General features: G+C 54.7%; 1 protein-coding gene across 3 annotated transcripts in view; it reads left to right on the top strand.

Annotated features, from left to right (window-relative positions):
• The window catches only part of HIVEP3 (HIVEP zinc finger 3), a 424903-nt gene that overhangs the window by 299473 nt on the left and 108007 nt on the right, over positions 1-17423 (top strand). The window contains exon 1 of one of the 3 annotated variants that reach the window (XM_028513009.2): positions 11116-11924. The exons of the other annotated variants lie outside the window; for them this stretch is intronic. The gene's annotated coding sequence lies outside the window, so the exon portion shown is untranslated. Of the gene's footprint in view, positions 1-11115; positions 11925-17423 lie in introns of those variants that run through there. 3 annotated transcript variants of the gene reach the window in all.

Genomic DNA, 17423 nt, shown 5'->3' with positions numbered 1-17423 from the left:
TGCATGTGGTGGCTTCTGTTCTTATCATCTATCTTCCCCACCAGGACTCGACCATGCAATTTTGGTCTAATTTTTTCCAAGCTAAGCATTATGTTCCCTCGCCCCCAGCTCAGCATGTGCAACTGAGACTCACAACCAAACCTGATGTTTTTGTATTTGGGAGTTTTCAGGAACAACCTGCCAGATAAGTCTTCAACTTTGAGGAGGTAACAATTTTCTTTTTTACTGCTCAGAATTAAATTGGACAAAGGCTCGTATTTTTGGTTTGCTTCAAGCAGCGAGGTGAAGTAGGATTAACCCCAGGTGTGTGACAAGGAAACCCAGGCTATGTGGTCTGGTCCCTTGCCTGCCAGCTGTGCAGGGCACTCAGCCCTTCTGAGCCTGCTTCCCACCCCCTACCTCACCCTCCCCCATGAAGCGAGGCTGGTAACTCTTCCCTTGAACGTTGCTGGGACTCCTGAGTGAGGCACAAAAGCAATTATAAACGGACATCGCTGCACCTCAAAGTAACTGCCTGCCCGAAGCTACTCAACCTGTTCTTCTAAAGTACTTGCAGACCCTCTTGGGGAACTGGCATTCCCACCGTCTCCTTCCACCTGTGACTACCCATCTGGCCTCTGGGAGCCCCCAACCAGCCGTTCCTGACCCAGCTGTTTGGCTCCAACTGTCCTGTGGTTAGAGCCGCAGACCTGCTGTTCTGGGAAGTCTCTTTCTCAGGCTGCGTCTTTAGGGAGGGAGCTGAGCCCCATTTAGTGGGGAGAAGTGGGGGGGATGGGAGGGCCAGCCTGGGAGAAGCTGGGTGAATACTCTGTCGTGTTTTCAAATAACTCCACGTTCACGAAGCTAAAAATGTGGTCTGGCCTTACATAGTGTGTGTGTGTGTGTGTGTGTGTGTGTGTTGCCGGTACATTTCCTTCTAATTTTTAAAACCATACGTAACATCAGGGACATTTAATCCATATGGTTCTGATTCCTTAACACTTAAATCATCCAAATGTTGTTTGGAGAATCTATTTGCAAATCTCTTTACATAAGCTTTTAACTCCTTCTTTCTCCAGGGCATCCAGGTGGGGCCTCTGGGCCATACTTCCTCCTCTTCCAGTTCCCCACTCCCCACCCAAGCCTGGCCAGAGACCTTGACCTCCTGCACTCTGGCACCAGCTGCTCAGGCTCTGTCAGCAAGGCTGGGGGGACTGGTGGAAGGCACCCTGGGGTCCAAACCCTGGCTCCATTACTTCCTGGCTGAGTCAGCAGTCTCCAGTTCACCTCATCAAACCCGTTTTCCTCCCCTGTTAAAAAGGATGCAAAATTCCTCCGAGTGTTGTTAAAGGAATTCAACAAGAAAATGTGGAAACTTGTAACCCAGAGGACACGATGTGCCTTCCTCAAACAAGGCCTTCCTACATGCCACGGGGCAGTCCTGAGAGGTAGGAAGTGGCGAAATGCAGGGTCTTTCTTGAGGAATCTTGAGACAGCAGTGCCAGGTAGAGAAACGGAATCCAGAGAAGCAAAAGGGGATTCTGCCCATGGGAAGTGGGGATTGAGGCAAGGACACAGAAGGGACCATACTGGCCAGGAGGGTGGCAGTGAGAGGCTGTGTCAGGAGATGCCTGCCCCAGCCCTCGGGTGCAACTCCAGCACGCTAGCTGTGCACCCGGAGTGCTGGGGAGGTGGGGGAGGGGCCTGTAGGACCAGACAGGCCCTGGAGGGGGCCACAAGGAAGGCCGACCCTCCCAGATTCCAGGGGGTTGAGTTTCACCCTGGAAGCCACCACACTCGTCTGTCAGAGCAGGGGCTACAAAGGCCCGCTCCCAGGCGCTCCTGCCTGTAGGCATAAACCCAACTCCTTAGCCTGGAGCCAGGGCCCAGTGACCCGCATCCACAGAGCATTCCCACTTTCTCCTCCCTCCCTCCCTTCAGGCCATTCTTAAACACTCAGTGCCCTTCTAAGCTTTTGTTTCTTCACCTATTTCCCCTGTCTTGGTGATCTTGTCTTGTCTTTTCCATTAATAAACACCTACCTACCCACTCTTCAAAGTCCAACTCAAAAAAGTCACCTTTTCTGCAAAGCCTTTCTGGGAAGATTTGCAGACAGTGGGGCCTTCCTGTGTGCTTTTCCTGGTCTTGGTCTTACTGGGGCCTTACTGGTCTGGGATGAACTCTTTAGGGCCTGAGTTGGGAGCTGGGGGTGTGGGGATGGCGAAGAGTCACACCTTTCCAAGAGGTCCTTCTGTTCTGATGGAGACCTCCACTTCTGACTCACCCGCTTTCGGGAGAGGTGGAATGGAATGCAGAGTTGGCGCCCCCAGCAATCCGGGACTGCTGGCCGTGAGACAGGAGACCAGTGAGGAGGGCGCAGATGTCCCGGTGTGGCCCGGCCTCTGGGAGGCCGCCCACAGCAGGGCCCGCCGGCCTGCTCTGACCAGGGCATCGCGAGTCTGCGCCCATAGAGCAGGGCTTGTTTCCCTGGCAATCCCAGACGGAGCAAATCCCAGACAGAGCTGAATCTCTGGGACGGAAGAGCAGATGCTCAATCTAAAATTAGTCTGCTGACTGTGACTTCATCTAGGCTGCGGGAACTGATCTGCCTCTTACATCTGTCATTGTGTAGCCCAGGAGCCCCTGCTCCCTATAGAGGCTGAGTGGCGACGTGACAGCCAGCCAGGGGTCCAGCACTCTGCAGTCTAAAGGGCTTTTCCCGTCCTTACCTGGTCGACTCCTCGCAAATCCCCTGAGAGGGAGCATCTCCCCTGAGAGCCTCGCCGCGCCTCCCCCCCTCTGCAGCGGGATGCATGTGATTTCGGCACTGAAGGCTTCCCCTAGGTGGTTAAATGACCTGTCTAACATCACCCCCACCAGTGAGGGTCCAAGTGGGTCTGGGGCCCAACTCCAAATCCAGGCATCAAGAAGACAGGAACCTAGAGTGGTGAGGTGGGAGCTCGGGGGTGTCTGGCCGAAGTTGAGGAGAATGGCAGGCAAAGAAAATCTCTTCCCCCTTGCTCTTTGTCCGCTATTCCCACCTCTGTGCAGGCATCCCCGGACCCTCCCACTGCCTGCCCAAGTGTGGTTCTGCTCTTTGGGAGGAGTGGTATCCATGGAGGGCCTACCATGGGGGCCAAGGTCCCCGCCGTGGCCTTCATTTGTTTCTCCTGAAACTACAGTTCTCAATATCGCCCATGGGCCCGAGGAATTTGCCTGACACACTCTCACCTCAGGGCCTTTGCACTGGCTGTCCTCTGACTGTAAAGATCTCTCTCCGAAATCTCCATTACTCAAGTCCTCGTCTGCTTCAAGTCTTTGCTCAAATGCCACGTCTCCTCGGTGAGGCTGACCGTAACGACCCTATTTGAGTTTGTGACCCGCTCCCACCCCTGCTTCCCTCACTCCCTTGCTCTACTTCACTTTGTGTATCTGGCATATACACTTCCTTCTAAGATGTTATATAATTCACGGACATATGTTTTTTCTCACTTATTATCTGTGTCCTCCCTCCAGAATGTAAGCTCCACAAGGACAGGGACTTCTGTTCACTGATGTCGTTCCCTAGGCCCCCAGAATGGGGCCTGGACTGTCGCAGGGGTTCACTGACCATTTGTTAGAGAACGTCTGTATTCAGGCGAGGTAGAGGCACCTGAACCCAGGAAAGCATCCTTTCTCGGCCCTTTCGGAGGTGGGTCCTTGCTGTTGGGACCACCCGTAGGTCCTCTTTGGGCCTCTGTTTTCTCCTCTGGTAACTGGGGCCGACGGTCCCCATCCTGCTTCACACACAGCCTTGGAGCTAACATGAGGGTACACGTGTGATTGTCCCCAAACAACAAAGGGCTGCCCAAATAAGTGTGAAATATCTATTTGTTCAGTCAGCATCACTGGGCACCTACTGGGTGCTAGGCTCCCTACTGAGTGCCAGGGGTTCACGGAGGAGTGACAACTTATGCCCATGTGCAAAGAGGCTCTCCCAGGTTGAGTGGGGCCAGCTCTAGAGAGGACATGGAACATCCCTACTCCTGGTGTAGAGTCTTTGGACAAATGGGACTCCTATAAGGAATGTGGGACCCTCCTGAGATCTGGGGGATTCACACCTTAGCCCTCTGTACTTGTCAGTGTTCTCCAGAGGAACAGAGCCAATTAGCTAGACAGATAAATGGATAGATGATAGATAAATAGATAGATAGATAGATAGATAGATAGATCTATATATTTATATCCACATATCCTGTTTACGTGCATGCATGTGTACAAAGGGAGAAAGAGGGAGAGACCCAGAGACTTGCTATAAGGAAGTGGCTCACATGATCACAGAGGCTGAGAAGCCCCAAGATCTGCAGCTGGCAAGCTGGAGACCCACGCGAGCCAGTGGCATTGCTCCAGTCTGAGTCTAGGGCCCGAGAGCCAGGAGAGCTGGTGGGGTGAGTTCCGGGCTGATGGCCCGTAGGCTTGAGATGCGGAAAGAGCTGATGTTTCAGTCGGAATGTAAAGGCTGGGAAAAAAACAACACTGTCCCAGCTCAACAGTGAGGCTGAGGAGTCCCCTCTTACTCTGCCTTTCTGTTTGATTCAGGTCTTTGGCAGATTGGACGAGACCCAGCACATCAGGGAGGGCCATCTGCCTCACCCAGGCAACCAATCTGAATGCTAATCTCACCAGAAACACCCTCACAGACACACCCAGAATAACGTGTGGCCAAATATCTGGGCACCCTGAGGCCCAGTCAATTGGATACATAAAATTAAACACTACACCCTCCACCCCACCCCCCAAACTGCTGTTGATCCTTCACCACCAAGCCCAAACCCGGCCGCCAAATCCACGTGCCCACATTTCCCTCCCCAGGTCCCCAGCTCTTCCAGCCAGCCACCCTTGTCTCTGCTCTCACGCTCCTCTGACCCAGCCCTTCCTGAGTGGTACCCATGAGGTGCCCCAGGATGCTTGCTGGAGGTCAGGGTCCAATCCAGGAGCTAAGTGGGAGGACCTGGAGGAGACAGCCCTCAGAGGGCTCGTTTTCAGGCTGGAAAAAGCATGGCTGACTGCGCTCAGTGCCTAGGGTTCTTGGGGTCAATGGAGCTTCCTGTGCACTCCAGGTGGAGTGACAGAGGCCACTGTGTTCCTCAGCTATGGGAAGCACAGGAGAATGCCTTCTAGGTGCTCTGGAAGAACAGCTACTAGGTGCCAGGCATAGACCCTCAGATCTCTCCCAACCTGGTGGGGGGGGGGGGGCATCAGACACAAACACTTTACTATCATATAGTTAACGCTCCGATGACATATGCCAAGCAAGTTACAGGAACATTGAGAAGAAGGCCTTTGGTGCCACTGAGGGTGGGGGTGGTCAGAAATAAGGAAGAAAAGCAGGACCTTTGAAGGCGACCTCACAGAATGAGTCACAACACAGTCCAGGAGAGCTACTAGAGGAGCTGAAGGGAAGGGTGGGTGGAGGGACGGGAGGAGAAGGAGGTGTTTCCAGGTGAAGGAGCAGCACGAGCGAAGGCCTGGAATACGAAAGCTCACACTGCAGCGGGGGAACTAGCGGGCGATCCTGCTCAGGCCGGCCCTCCTTGCAGGAGGGTCCAAAGCCGAAGGATGGAAGATTGGTGACCTCCTCTTCCGCCTGGAGAGATGAGAAAGCCTGCAAGGGAGTGAGCCTGAGAAGGGGTGGAGCCAGACCATTCCTGATTTCCTCCTTGTTGTTAGATGGAGGCTCCAAAAGGTAGCCTTCCAACTGAGCCCCCCCTTCCCATGTTCACCCTCTTTTTCTATATCTTCTGCATCATTCTTTTCTTTCATTCACTGTTATCACAGTAATTTTCCAAGTGTGTGCATCCTCTCGTCAGCCAGGCTGTCCGGTGCAGAGGCCCCAGCGTGCCTCCTTGACCTTGCTCAGGACCCCTTCCTGACAGCCCCTTGCCCGCCCCCTGCCCCTGGCCCTGGGCTGGCCGCGTGGGTGGTAGCCATACTGTCAAATCAAAGTCACACGAGGGAAAAAGGTTTTAAGGCCATCCCAGAATGTCCCTCTCCCTCTTGCTGCTCCCAAAACTCTCTTTCTTGTTCTACCTATTACTGTTTCCCTCATCTTAATGTTGATGTGATTAAACTCTCACTCTCCCCTGCATCAGAGTCTCCCACAAGAGCTCAAGTGGAGTTGGGGGGCTTCCTTTACCAAGCATCTACTGCATGCCAGCTTCTGTTCTTCATACTTAAACGCATTTTCTCCTATGATTTTATTAACTCTTATTTAATCTTCACAGTCCTCCCCTGAGATGTGTGGTCCTCCCCATTCTACAGCTGTGAAAAGTGAGGCTCAGGGAAGTTAGGTGGCTGATGAGAGCCAGAGCCAGGACTCCCCCCCCGGACGGTCTCAGCTCAGGCCCTGGGAGTTGACTCTGCTTGCGGCGCCTCCCATCAGCAAGCACGGAACCGTGAGCAGAGTCAACATTTGTTGCTATTGATGATCTTACAAGCCGGTCCCTTGGCGTGGAGGAAACCTGTTCTCGTAGCTGCCAGGGGAGTGTGCGCCTTCTGATTTTCTGGAAGCAAAGGCCCCGCCCTCCCCACCTGGGGCCCAAAGGCTCTGCGGGAGTCCCCAGAAATGCTGGTAAAAAGCCAGAATGAGGCAGACACAGCGCTCGGGCTGAGCCAAAGCCTCCATCTGAACTGTAAGAATAGAGGACGCTTTTGTCATTTGGGGGAAACTAGTCAATGGGCTTGAGGCCAACTGGCCTCTTGTAACTGTTTACTAGACAGGAAGGCCAGAGGAGCAGAAGTCTCTCCTTAACATACTCTGAATACCTGTGAGGTTCCCGGCACTGAGCAAGCTGTGGTTGTACACAGAGCTTCAGAATCTGAAGGGACAACAGATACGTGAATAAAATGGCTACACACTGTGGGACACATGCCAGGGCAGTCTGTACCAAGAGCTGGAGCTGTATGGAGAAGGAAGCAGACGGGGCCACCTGGGGCACCAGGGAGGGCTTCATATGGGAAGTGGCCTCGGAGCTGACCTGGAAGGCTGAATGGAGCCAGCCAAGCAGATATGAGTAAAGGGAACAGTGTAGGGAACACTGCATGTGCAAAATGCACTTGGCAGGCTCAGAAACAGTGAGTGATTCTGTGTGGTGGGAGCATTGGGTGGATGGGGATGGTGCAGAGAAGGGGAAGCTTAGATAGGTAAACTGAGGCTCCGTTGTAGAATGCACTGATAGACAGGATAGTTTAGCTGGGCAGGGAACCAGCTGAATTTGTTTTGGAGAGTTCCACCTCCGTGGAGAATGGATTGGAGGGACAGGGGGACCAAGGAGAAGGCTGTTGTAACTGGGAGATGATGGCTTCAGGCTTGGGATGTGGGTGCCCCGGTTAACAAAGACAAGAAGTAGGAGAGGAACAGGATTCCAGGTCACAACGTGGGGACAAACTAACAATTGTTGTTGAGTACCTGCCAGATGCTGGGTACACTCTCAAGGACTCTATGGCCGTATCTTGCCAAATCTTCACAGCAGCCCTTTGAGATGAAGAAGCCAAGATCAGTGACACCACGTAACATGCCCAAGGTCACACAGTGAGTGTGGGGCTGGGATCCGAACCCAACTTTGTGCAGCTCCAAGGCCCACACTGTTATCCACAGAATCAGGTTGAAGTGAGTTAAGGATAAAGCAATACCAGACTGAGTCAGGGAGCCGGAAACACAGGCCTCTGTGGGAGAGAGGTTGGGGCTGAGACCTCCCCTCCCGCCCCCCTGCAGAGGTAAACTCCATAAACCGTAAGAGTCCCAGGCCTCTCTCCCAGGAGAGAAACAACAATTGTTACAACTGTCTCCGTGAGAAATGAAGTTGCATGTGTGCAACAGGTCTATCGGGAGAGTTCCCACCACACACACACACACATGCACATACCTGCACATACACACACAGTGCATACTCACAAATAGTAAAACAACGCAATGCATCCGAGCCCAGGAAATCACAGCCATGGGAGGCAGGGTCGGGGGGGGGGGGGGGTGGCTGGTAAGTAAGTATAAGATTTAAGCAAGTAACCTGGAGGGCCCGCTGGGCGGGTGGCTTAGTGCCTTCTTTAAAGCTCTCCCGAGGCTACTCTGGCAGTCCACAGCTCCTTAGGAATGACAGCGCATTCCCAAACGGGATCTGTGATTTAGTTGTTAGGAGCTAGAAACAAATTTTCACAGACAGCCAGCCTCCTAGATGACAGATCAGATGCCAGCCCTGCCCTCAGCTCTAATCTTTCTTATCCTGTAAAGTCTCTACAGCGGGATGTTGGCTTTAGAGCAAAACCAAGCCCAATGTGTGTGTGAGTGTGTGTGTGTTTCCATGGAAACAAGCATTTAGCAATTACCCGATTAGCCTGGGACACCTGGACCACAGACTGTCTCTCTGAACTGGAGCCCCAGAAGTAGAATGCATCTTATCTCCCACCTTGCGTGTGTGCCCTCTGCCTCGCCCCACGCCTGGCTCAGGGCAGCGTGGCTCTGCGGCTGCTCTGGGATAATCCGTTTACCTGCTGGTCTCCATCCTGGGACCGGGCTCGCAGGCCACAGGTTTGTGTGCTGCACGTTCCCAGAATAGGGAAGGGGCCTGATTCATGTTTGAGGAATGAAGGAATGTAGGAAGGCCCCCAGGGCCAAGATCTGGGAATTTCTCAAGACCTGGCCCAGTTATATGCAGGGGATGGGCTGATAGGAAGCATCTAGCACCTGGCACCACCTGCTTTCCCAGCTGGTGCCCCTCCAGCCTCGGGGTGGGAAAGGTGCCCGGGGTCTGGGGGAGCAGTGACGGCTCATGACCAGAGTCAGGCTCAGGCTGTTAGCCTGGAAGTAGGGCTGCCAGCTTCCAGCCTGTGGCCCTGAGTCTGAGGTTCTGAGACCTTCTGGCCTCCAGTGAGAACTGGCACCAGAATGGAGTCGAAGGCTGAGTCTCAAGGTGGACACAGCTTTGGTTGTGGAAGGAGCTGGGTGAAGGCTCCTGGGCTGACACTCCTGGGCTGGAGGATGGGCACAGGTTGATGGGGCCTGTGCGGCTGGAGGATCTTTGGAGGGTTTAGGGGAATCCAGTGTGATTGCGTCGGTGCTTGATAAATTGCACTTCATGTCATCCGTTCCCTCCCACCTTGCTATGGCCAGTTAAGGACTGTGAGGTTGGGATGGGGATGCACCAGGCTGCCTGGATGGGGTTGCACAGGACTTTGCCATGAGAAGGGAGGGGGAGACGATCCCAAGCCACAGAAAGTGGGGACAAAGGAGCAGCCCAAGGAACGAGCCTCGGCGGGGCAGCCATCTGGGGAATGCGCCTTGGCCCAGGTTCCTGAGCGTTCATCTCATCTTGTCTGGCAGGAAACGCCACCTTCCATCCCAGGCCCTTGTCAGGCCTCTGGGCACCTCCACCAGAGCTCTGAGTCGGACCATCCTGCCTCTCCTGTGGTCAGTGTGTCTTTCGTTTGCCCCCCAGGATCACTCATTCACTTAACAAATGTTTGTGAATTTATCGGTCCAGGCAGGAGAGAAGAGCCAAGGAAGTTGAACTCCCAATCTGAGAAAAGGGGGGTCTCTCCCAGCTGATTGCAGTTTTGGGTGATGCGTGCGTCTCTAGAGGCAGGAACTACTGAGCTGTTTGTGGCGGCACAGGAAGGTGAGGAACCCTCTGGAAGTTCCATGACGGCCCCTCAGAGCCTGGGGAGGAAACTCCTCCTGGGGCAAGAGCATGGCTGTCATCTGAGCCTTTGTACAAGGACAGAAAGTCACCCCTCAGGGCATATAGATTTTAACAGGACACCCACTTTCTCCTGCCTGTTGCTGCTCCCAGCCAAGCACAGTAAGCGGGACAGTGGGGGTGAGGCAAGGCAAGAGGGCAGTGAGGGGCACGGGCCTGCCCCAAGTTTCACCCTGTCCCAGTTGCCCTGATCATGGGAAGGGTCTGTATCGAGAGTGGGCTTGATTTGGGGTATGAAGGGCAGCAGGAGTGTATTAGACAGAAGAAGAGTCTATGCAGAGACCCCCACGGAGTAAAAGCTGGTGCCAGGTTGTGTGGGGGTGAGGCGGCTGAGCTGCAAGAGATGCAGCTGGCCAGTGGGGCCTCGCATGCCAGGTTAGGGAGAGTGGCCCTTCTCTTTGGGGCTTTGTCAGAAAGAGGATGACCCAGGGAGAGCTGGGACTGGGCTCTGAAGGAAGACGGGGGAGAATGGGGAGGTGGCGATCCGCAGAACAACTGGGCTTGGCAACTGGCCAGTGTGCAACTGTGCGCACGAATGCACGGCCCCCTGTCCAGCCACAGTTACGCGTCCCCACTCCTCGCAAGCCCCGAGCTACGGCTTCCTCCTCCAGCACCTAGGAGTGTGGTGCCCCTAGGGAAGTCGGGGTTCCTTCCACTGAAGCTATAGGTCTGGAAGGGGTGTATTTGCTCTGACTTGGCTTTGGGGGAAGGGAGGAGGCTCTGTTGGAAGCTGTTTTATGGAGAAAGCACAGAAATCTCCAGGGCCACTAGCCATGTGCCCTGGGCCCAGATGGCCTCTGGTCAGATGGAACCCACTTCCTGTGACAGGCATGGCCTTGAATTTGAGGCCATCACTTTGGAGCCAGAGGAAGCCCAGGGCCTCTGAGAAACCTTCTTAGAAGCCCTTGTCAGCATAGTGGTCAGTCACTCTGTGGGTCCTTGAACTTTCCTGACCGGTAGAGGGAGCGGTGCCCTGGGCACTTCGTTTGCCTAAGTCTAGTCCTGACTTTGGCCCCAGGCCCCATAACTTCCTGAGGTTGTTACAGGCCAGCAGATGCCAGTCCTGGAGTCAGCCAAAGCCAGGGTCAGCTCTGGTTCTGCAGAGACCTGACCTTGGGCAAATCACCTGGCATACCTAAGCCTCAGTGTATAGAATCGCTACAGTACAGTTCCATTCTCTCTAAAGAGGGAATGCCTAGATGGGGGCCTGAGTGGGGCTGGCCCAAGTATGCAAGCTTGTGTGACTCAGGTCTCAAGACCTGGGATCCCGCAGCTTCTGGTAAACTCAGGCCAATGGGAAGCCCCGGGTTGCCCCCCACCCCCACCCCCCAAGTTGGAGCCAAGGGAAGCCTAGCCAGGCCTGCCCCGCCCAGTACTCATTAAGGCGAATTCCCGCCTTGGGAGTCGAGGGCTTCCTGGAGCGGAGCTGGCACCAGGGAGCTAGGCGGGGAGCGAGCACTTCGAGACAACGATGGACACCCGCCGGCCTGGGTGCGGCCGAGGCGGGGCTCCGCGAGGCTTGGCCCTGGCGGTGCTCCGGGGCTTCCCTGATTGCCCTCCCCGGAGAGCTGGGGAGGAAATGACAGCGCGGGAGCCTGGGCCAGCGCGAAGGGAGGGGCGGCGCCCAGAGTGACATGGCCTGTCACCAAGGAGGCCGCAGCATAGACCCTCCCTGCCCAAGGCCGCCACGAGTCGGGGATTCCCCAAATACAGACCCTCCCCCGGCTGCTGCCTGTTCGCCGCGCCCCGGCCCATCGAGACCCGGGCGCGCAGTGACCGTAGAGCGGCTGGCAGCGAGGCGAGGCTTGCGGAGGCCGAGAGGGAGGAGAGGCGCCCTAGGCGTGCGGGCGCCGGGGTCCCTGGGGCTGGGCAACAGGAAACTCTAGGGAGTGAATGGAAAGAAGTGGGTGGTCCGGCCCCTGCGACTTCCCCTGACATCACTGCCCAAATAAGGAGCTTCCAAGCGGCCGTGGGGCCGCCCGGAGCCGCGCCTGCCGCCGGCGCCAGCCCGCCCCGCGCCCACCCCTCGCCGCGTGGGCCGCCAGCAAGCGCCCAGGGCACCGCCGGGCGGAGCCGAGCCGGGAGGAGCCGAGAGAGCGAGCGAGCCAGCGGGCGCAGCCGAGGCGCGCGCGGAGGCCGGGCGCGCAGCCCAGCGCAGCCCAGTCGAGCGCAGCGTAGTCCAGCCCAGAGCCGCGGAGCCCCGGCCGCCCGCAGGTAAGCAGTGAGCGCTGGTGCACCGCGCCTCCGCTGCGGCCTGACAGCCCCAGGGGGCCGGCACCTCCAAGCAGACAAGTAGCCCGGCTGGGGTGGCTGCGGAGGGACTGGCGGGAGCTGGGCGGGAGGGCGAGGGCGCGAGTGCTGGAGCGTGTCGGTGCCACCTCCCGGGACCTCCGGGACTCCTCCGGAGCCTGGGGTTGTCCGGTGCACGCGCTCTCCGCCTGTGTTTCCCCAACACTCCGTCGGTTACCGTCCTAGGGTGACACTAGCATCCCGACATTAACACTTCTCTCGATGCCCTCACACCTGGCACGGCCCCACTTGCCGTTGGCGTGCACAGCCTCCCGAGAGCAGACCCTCAGCCGCCACTCTTCCCAGGCCTCGCACTCCCCTCCACCGAGGGACACAGCACGCTGGTGGGAACTGCTGAATGGGTTTGGCAGCCCTGACCATGCTTCCCCCTGGAGGTGGCAGTTTCAGACTGTAAGAGCCACCAACCTTGGGCTCCTTGGACTTCCTGGGAGTGAGTTAAACTAGTAGTGCTCTGGTCCTTCCCACTCCACCCCTCTTTGCTGCATGGCACCCGGTACTGGGGGTCCAGCGGGGGTGGGGGGTGCGCTGTACCTGGCTGGCACAGTCGGGAGGGTGTGGTGACTGGCAGGGAGCTACTCCCAGTCTCACAGCCTGGGTGTTTCCAAAGCAGCGGCTACTCCACTGGCATTTCTCTGAGCACCCTCCCCTCCCCCTCACACCCAGTGCAGGGTGCCTGGGCTCCGGCGGGGGGCGGTGGGGGCTGCAGAACAAGTGCAGGTGTCCTCGGCCTCAGCGTCTTTCAGGGGTTCTGCTCAGTGCCTGGAATTGCTTATATCTATAAAACATATCATGTTTTATTGACGGTTTGATCAAAGACACAGGGGAAACTGACAAAGGCAAATTATGGGCCCTTCATGTGGTGGCTCTGGGCAGATTCCTTAATTTCTTTCAGGCTGCATTTTATCATCTGAACGTGGGATGAGGGTCTTCAGAGCAATGTTTCAGGGAGACGGGCTCATGTAAGTGAAACTGCTTAGTAAGTGTACAGCCCTGTGCACACGCCAGTTGCTGTGGTTTCGGTGATTTGGGGCTGGTATTTGCCATGGCTCTGCTCTGCGACTTAGGGAGACCGAACACCATTTCTGTCCAGTCACTTGCTAGAAAAGGGGCCCGAGAGCGGATCCTCCACAGTGTGTTCCACGGAACATTAGTTCTGAAGGCTGTGCCGCGAGTTAAGGTTTCCCTGTTGTAGTTAGTCTAGCGAATTCTGCAAGCTCCCTGTGATGATTTTGGCCGATCGCAATCAATATTGGCAAGTTAAAGGCTATGAGAAGCACTCAATAAAGAACACGCTTGCCTTTGTCAAACCCAACATTTCCCCCAGGTGACCCTGCCTCTTTTCGAGTCACGCATGCTTGCTCTTCCAGGAAACTGCTCCGGGGGCTGCCGGTGGTGTGGTGGTGTAGCGCTGCAACCAAACTTTGAGAGCTAAGCTGTAATTGCCTTCTTTAATGAAGAGTGGGCAGAAGCCCAGAGAAGTTGAGTAGTTCACATGAGATCACACAGCAAAACAGTGATCCACAGACGCCCAATAGCTAGTGGTAAAACAGGGACCAGGACCCAGGGTCCTCATCCACTGCTCCCACCCATCAATGGCATTCGGAAGTTGAGAATTCTCCTCTTGGAACCAGCCTTGCTGCTTTATGTGGACACTCTGCAGAATGAATCTGAAAAACATAGGAATCCAAATGATTTCTTGTTGAATGGGTTCCATAGTGACAGGGTACCCACTATGTGCCACTTGTTGCAGGGACTTCAGCATGTCTGGTTCAACCAGATGTGGAATCTGTGCTGAAGAGTAATGGTGCCGGCGTCATCACAGACACAAACACACACACAGGTCGACTCCGACACTCACACATCCGCCTCTACACACAAATGCGTCTCTCCCTACGCTCTCACACGTGTCCACAACACTCCATCCTGTACATGCATTCACACATGCTCCTCCACATGCACACATGCTCACTCACCTGCTCCTGTACATGCACACACCTACTCCTATTCACACTCTCTCACACACCCGTCTCGCCTGTTGTGCTCTAGGCTGCAGCCAGGAGGCACTCATGGCAATGCGTGTGTCCCCCTGTCCCCAGATCCACAGAGCTTGTGCCTGGCACCAGCTCCCGGAGATAAGTATTGAGCACATGGGGAACACCTGCAGGTCTAATCTGATGTTTGCATTTCCTCGGTTTCCCCATTTTTCCTCTTTTGTGCCTTACCTATCCCCCTCCCTTTATCAGTCAGCTGTTGTTTGATCACATGTGATGTGACTGCTCTGGCACTGGCTTCTACTGTGTTGTTTGTTTTAATCAGCCATCAGAGCTCTGTCAGGGCAGGGGCTTGGGCTCCTTTGTGTGGTTGGAATGAGTCCCCAGTGCCTAGCAGAACGCCTGGCTCGGAGGAGAGGTGCAATAAGCATTTATTGAATGAGTGAATGAGTGAGTGAGTGAGTGAGTGACTACTGGCTTCTAGGATGTCTGTGACCCAGGCAAGCATCCAAGGAGATTCACTGAACATGCTTGTGGAGTATCTGCTGGGTCCTAGACACCTTTCTGGGGATTCTAGCAATCAAAGCTTTTTAATCCTCTGTTCACAGAGCTTGCATTCCAGTGGGAAGGGGGAGCATGAATAGCAATGGACAAGATAATGGTAATGTCACACACTCTGAAGAATCTCAAACGAGGCAGTGTGAACATTAGTGAGGAATAGGGGGAGCTAAAGATGGGGCCTGCGGAGTCCTCTCTAACGAGTTGACATTTATCCTGAGATCTGAATAATAAAAACGTGCAAAGATTCAGAAAAAGAGTATTCCTAGCAGAAGCAGGTATGAAGACCCTGGGGCTGGAAGGAGCTGGGCTGAGGGTATGGAGAGGCCATCCATGCAGTTCATTGCTGATTCCCTTACCAGCGTCCTCTGGAGGTGGGGCAAGTGCCGGTGTTTAACCTGGGACCTGATTATCTTCGTGGTTCAATCACCAAAGCCAGACTGGGTACATCCTGGGTTGGGAGGGGGCGGGGCTGCCTCTGCTATCTCACAAGGCTGTCCTCCCGTCTTGTCTACCCCCCACCCAGAAACAAGGAAAAGGTTGGACTCCTAAGGCCCCTCCCCATTCTACCATATAGAATCTGATGCTCTATTTGCAGGAGGTTTGCAGCAGTTCAGGTGGTCCATCTGGAGGGGTCGTGAATTAGTTGTGCTGTTTCCATTATTAATAACCATGATGTCATACATCTGTGCGGTTCCTGATCGGCTGCAGAGCACTCTCTCCTATTATCCCGTTCACTCTGTGGACTCATCTGCCAAGTGGGGAAGGGTGCGAGAAGAGGGGGTTGGTGGAGGTGGAGAGAGCTCAGACACTGCCACACTGCAGGCTCGCCCAAGCTGCTTCACCCCTGAGTCCCTGCTTCCTCCGCTGCAAAGCCGGATATGGGAGCACCTACCTCCTGAAGCCCTGGGGGTGTGCAGTGAGAACCTGCACGGCAGGTGCCTGGCACATCTAGGCACCCAGGAGCTGCTTGTTCACATTTTACAGATGAGGAACTTGGAGCTAAGAGAGATCGCAGCTTTTTGTGGTCTACTTCTGAATCTTCGGTGTTCCCATCCCAGCAGGCTTCGAACAACTATTTTTGTTGAATTGACTTGCCTTAAGGTTGCACAGCTGTTAGAGGGCAGAGCTAGGACTCCAACACAGGACATTGGGCTCCAAAGTCTTTCTCATAAACAGCACACTGTCTGGGAACGATCGCCACAGTTAATCAAGACAGACCTTCACACCCCGTTTGCAGATGATCAGAATTATCGCTGCTTTGTTGAGAAACCTAGAATTACAAGGCAGTGGTATTCTTTGTAAACCAATAAGTGAATTTCTTAAGAAACATTTTGGAACCTCTAGAAGAAGGTGTAGATGTGAGAAAATGACCTCCTGAGAACTGAAAGCAGTGATTCTTAACCAAGGATGTTCTCTGCTGTCACCTGAGGGCTTTTAGTGGGAGAGTTCCTAGTCCACCCCAGGCATCTGATTCAGAGCCTCTGGGGACGGCATCTGGGCATGTGCAGACGCACCTGGTGCTAGAAGTTCAGGCTGGGGATGAGAAGCCCTGCCAGCCGGATGACCCGAAATTCCGGCAGGTCCTTCCCCTGCCTCCAGTTTCCTGGTCCCAGGCCCAAACGAGCCCCATGGCAGGAGCACAGGCTATGAAACCCCACACCTGAGTTTGCATCTCCTGCTTTCTAGCGTGTACCTTGGCCCAGTTCCTTTAGCTCCCATAAGCCTCAACTTTCTCATCTGTAATATAGGAAGCTCATGCTTACCTATAAGGTGGCTACATGGATTGCAGGGGACCATCTGTATCAGTTTTCTTATGAAATATCTGTGGCTGGCACAGGGTAGGTGAACAGTAAACAGTAGTTTCAGTGGTTATTGTGAAAAATGAATGATAACGAAAACAACTGCCGTATTTGTGCGTTAGCTTCTACTAAGTTAAAAACGGACCAGTTCACTGCAAACACCAGACTTTTGAGAAGAGGGTACACTCCAAGCTGTAAACAGCCATCCTTGAGCCAAGAAGCCTCTTCATGACATCACTCCAGCTCTGGTGGAGAGCTGACGGCTGAACAGGGGGCGGAGCCAGTAGCGCTCTCCACTCCAACAGATCCTGGACTCGGAGACAGGACGGGAGGCCTGGAGACTAGTGTTGAGTGTAGGCTTGTGCTCAACTCCATCAGCCTGGTCTCCCGTTCCTAACAGAGGGCAGTTACGGGGGAAATACCTGGCTCGTGGGAGTCACAGGAGGCTGTACTTCTAACTTACTGTGTTGTTCATTCATTGATTCATCAGTGCATGGGGTCCTTCCGTGGGCTTAGCTCTGGGTGAAGCAGGAGGAGAAAGGTCCGAGTCTAGCACATGCAACCACTCAGTGGCTCCGTGGTCATGAACAAGCTGTGTTTCCTCTCCGGATCTCAGTTTTCTCATCATCGGAATGGGTGTATTCAGGCTCCCGCACCAGAGGAATACTTCGTGGTTTTAAGGACCTGCCCCACTCTGGGGTGCTGTCTGGATTTTAGGGTCTCTACAGAGTGCTTGGGCGGAGAAGAAGGGCTTCAGAACCAGGAGGAACTCCACTTACTGCTGGCTCTGCCACGGACTTGCTGTGTGATTTGTTGCATTTCTTAATTTCTCCATTTCCTTTTCCTCACTTAGTGTGGTTATGATGCTTCCGTCGCAGGGTACTGTGAGTGTTAGGTCAGGTTATAGGGAGGACCTGGCTGTCAACGAATGTGACCCCCATTTCCTTTCTCTCTGGCTCTTGGCTCTGCTGTCCTGTGGGTTGCTGCTTTGTGAAGAATCACCTTCATCCATCTCTGCCCAAGCTTCCCAAGTGCCCAGAATGGACCAGGCA

The sequence above is a fragment of the Phyllostomus discolor genome, chromosome 5 (assembly GCF_004126475.2).
Source record: "Phyllostomus discolor isolate MPI-MPIP mPhyDis1 chromosome 5, mPhyDis1.pri.v3, whole genome shotgun sequence".
Taxonomy (NCBI): domain Eukaryota; kingdom Metazoa; phylum Chordata; class Mammalia; order Chiroptera; family Phyllostomidae; genus Phyllostomus; species Phyllostomus discolor.
This window is presented reverse-complemented; position numbering and strand designations above follow the sequence as displayed.